Source organism: Ochotona princeps, chromosome 1 (assembly GCF_030435755.1).
Source record: "Ochotona princeps isolate mOchPri1 chromosome 1, mOchPri1.hap1, whole genome shotgun sequence".
Taxonomy (NCBI): domain Eukaryota; kingdom Metazoa; phylum Chordata; class Mammalia; order Lagomorpha; family Ochotonidae; genus Ochotona; species Ochotona princeps.
This window is the reverse complement of record NC_080832.1, coordinates 163,815,206-163,818,898: the sequence shown is the minus strand read 5'-3', so window position 1 is coordinate 163,818,898 and position 3,693 is coordinate 163,815,206.

Here is a 3,693-nt window from a genome sequence, read left to right as displayed (position 1 = left end):
ACAGGCATTTCCAGGTATGCCACATCTTACTGGTATTGCTTGCAGGGAATGGGTAAGCCCAATCACGCCGAACCCCAGACTGCCCAACAGGGAAGTTCTGTGGCTGCATACGCATCTCATTATCACGGAGAGCCAGGGCGTGTGTTGGGCACAGCAGGAAAGATGCCACTTGGGACAGCCAGAGTCCCAGCCATGCCACCTCCGGTCCTACCTGCTGCTAACCCACACAGTGCAGAGGCAGCACATACAGGCTCCTCTCCTTGGCTGTCTGCCACTCCCACAGGACACCCTGGCTGGGTGCTGCTGTTGGCGGCATTTGGAGAGTGCACCAACATGTCCCTCCACCTGTCAAAACTAACAAACCTCATGACTTTTGTCTTGATTCAGTAGGATATTGGATGTTATTGGAAGTGTAATAAACATATATTAAGGTACTGGCTTCTTGTACCTACCTGTTTGCCCTGCAAGTAACAGCACAATGTTTATTTCATATATTTGGGTTGCCTTGGGTATGTATAAATTTTTGGTTGTTGTATTTTTTAAAAAAGATAATTTCTTTTCATTGAAAAAGAAGAATCTATGGAGAAGGAAAGACAGAGAGAAAAATCTTCCATCTGCTGGTTCACTCGCCAAATGGCCACGATAGCCGGAGCTGAGCTGATTCGAAGCCAGGAGCCGGGAGCATCTTCTGGGTCTCCCACGTGGGTGCAGGGTCCTAAGGACTTGGGCCATTGTCTGTTGCATTCTGGGACCATAAGCAGGAAGCGGTATTGGAAGTGGAGCAGCTGGGACTATAAAAAGATAAAAATATTTTTTTACAAATCACTCCTGAGTTAGCGCTCATAGGGAATGCCTGTGTGTACAGATGGAGGATTAGCCAGTTGAGCCATTGTGCAGGCCGGTTGTTACATCTGCTTGGGACAACTGACCTGCTTACTCTGCTTATCCACATATGGAGCACTTCTTTGTTTGCTTTTACACTTTCAGATTTAACATCTCTTATATCCGAGCAGAGGTTTTGGTTTCCATTTGCATGGCGTAGCTTTTCTCAGCCCTTCACTTTCAGTTGTTGTGTGTCTTGACCTGTCAAGTGCATCTCTGTAGGCACGTAGTTGGGGCTGGTTTAACTTGCCAGCATACAGACTGTTGGGTAGTGTCTCTGTTTCTTTATGTCCCTCTTACTGTTTAGCCTGGAATTTTGCTAGCTTTCTGTTGTAAGAATGGCCCCTCTTTCTTTTTTGTGTGTAGTGGCTCTGGTACTGTCATGAGCTTTCATGACGGCTTGTTCTTAGGCAGGAGTCCCTTTAGGACTTCTCGTAAGGCTGGTCAGGTGACGATGAATTATCTCAGTTTTTGCATCTCTGGGAAATGCTTGACTCCCCCCGCCCCCATTTCTTCTTCTTTTTTTTGTTTTACAAAGCACTTTCTTTATCTTTCAGAAACTGAATATACAAAGCAAATTTTTTTCCAAAATTTTTTAAAAAAAGATTTTACTTATTTTTATTGGAAAGGCGGATATACAGAAAGGAGGAGAGACAGAGAGGAGGATCTTCTGTCCGATGGTTCACTCCCAAAGCGGCAGCAACAGCTGGAGCTGAGCCAATCCAAAGCCAGGAACCAGGAACTTCCTCCGGGTCTCCCACACGGGTGCAGGGTCCCAAGGCTTTGGGCCGTCCTCAACTGCTTTCCCAGGCCACAAGCAAGGAGCTGGATGGGATCCCATATGGGCTGCCGGGACTAGAACCGGTGCCCATATGGGATCCTGGCGTGTTCAAGGTGAGGATTTTAGCCACTAGGCCACGCTGCCAGGCCCTGTTATGATGTTTTATGTCCAGAGAAAAAATGTTATCATACAGATCTGCTCTTACTTGGGAGCAGGCTATTAAAAAACGCAGAGCTCTTGTGTACAAAGCAAAGTCACATCACATTTACCAAGATGGAAAAAGCGTTGGCCTCCACGGTAGCCAAGCATCCCAGGCCAGTGCTTTCGACTATGCACAATGCCCTGGCGTCAGTGGCAAATGAGCCAAATCCTAGCAGGTCCATATTAACACAACAACTGTTATAAAACAAAATGTCTCTCACAATAACAATAACAACAAAGTTGGTTCATACTTCTGAAACCAGGTCAAAGAGGGCAGGCACATGAAAGTACACTAAGATGCACATGTTTTCCAAAGAGGTGAAGCCCATTCCATTTACAGGGTGGTTCACAGATGCACACCTGCACAACCAAGGGAGGCGTCACTACTAAATCAGCAAGGCTTCACAACAAACATGGAAACAAGATTTGCTTTCAAAGTGCAAACTTACATCTGTTGCTACACACACAATGCATATATTTATAGGAAGCAAAAAAAGTTATCTGAATATGTAATCACGCTGAAATGTCGAGCTATCAAAATCACTTTTCAATGAGCCCTTTCCACGTCTGGCCCCTACTTTCTGCGTCCACTATGGAAAAGCAAAAGAATGCTCAACTCATCTCTGTCCTTCAATAAGCAAAACAAAACACACATTTCCACTCTCTCTCATTGCAAGCCAAACTGAAAAGTTATTAAGACTTTTCATTTAGTGTACATTTTAAATGGATGAAAGTGTCATCTTGGTTTTTTTCTAAGTCTTATAGCAATTACATATTTAAGTATAGACAATACTTCTGCACACTGCCAGACACATCTTCGGGCAGCATTTGTACTGAAACTGTATCCACTGCAAATAATGAATTCTTTTCATCTCAAATTATTTTATTCTTATTTTACTCGCTGAGTTTTAATTTGTATTATAGTTTGTGAATTACTGAAATACAACTTAACTTTCTCTTTTTAAAAGATTAATAATATTTATGCAGTTGATTGTTACATTATAAAAGGCATCAAGCAAAGGAAACAACTATAATCCTACATACAGCTTTATAAACCTGCTGTGCCAAGGCAGTTTGTTGAAAGAGTACTGCACTTCCTCCTTTAAAAAAACTATTTTTTGTGACTTTATAAGCTAAAAATTTACGAAATATATGACAGCTTTTGTTTTGATAGTTACATCATATATAGGCATTCTCTGCTTTGTAAGCAGTTCTGATAGATTTCCACTCAGGGCTGAATATAATTCATAAGTCATTACCCCACCCCCAAATATACACAACAACCTGAAAAAAATCTGCAAATGGATGAAAGAAGTCAATAAATAGCTTTGCATTAAAAAAATTTGAACATTCAGGCCCGGCAGCGTGGCCTAGCCACTAAAATCCTCGTCTTGAACACCCCGGGATCCCATATGGGTGCCGGTTCTAATCCCGGCAGCCCTACTTCCCATCCAGTTCCCTGCTTGTGGCCTGGGAAAGCAGTTGAGGACGGCCCAAAGCCTTGGGACTCTGCACCCGTGTGGGAGACCCGGAAGAGGTTCCTGGTTCCTGGCTTTGGACCAGCAGAGTTCCGGCCATTGTGGTAACTTGGGGAGTGAATCAACAGGCGGAAGATCCTCCTCTCTCTCCTCTCTCTGTCTCTCTCTCTGTCTCTGTCTCTCTCTCTCTCTATATATATATATATATACATATATATGTACATATATCTGACTTTTCAATAAGAATAAATAAATGTTGAAAAAGTTTTGAAGATTCATAGCTGAGTTGCATTTTGATAATTCACAGAAGAAATGCTTCATGTGGTTAAATGATCTTCTTTCTCTTTTCTT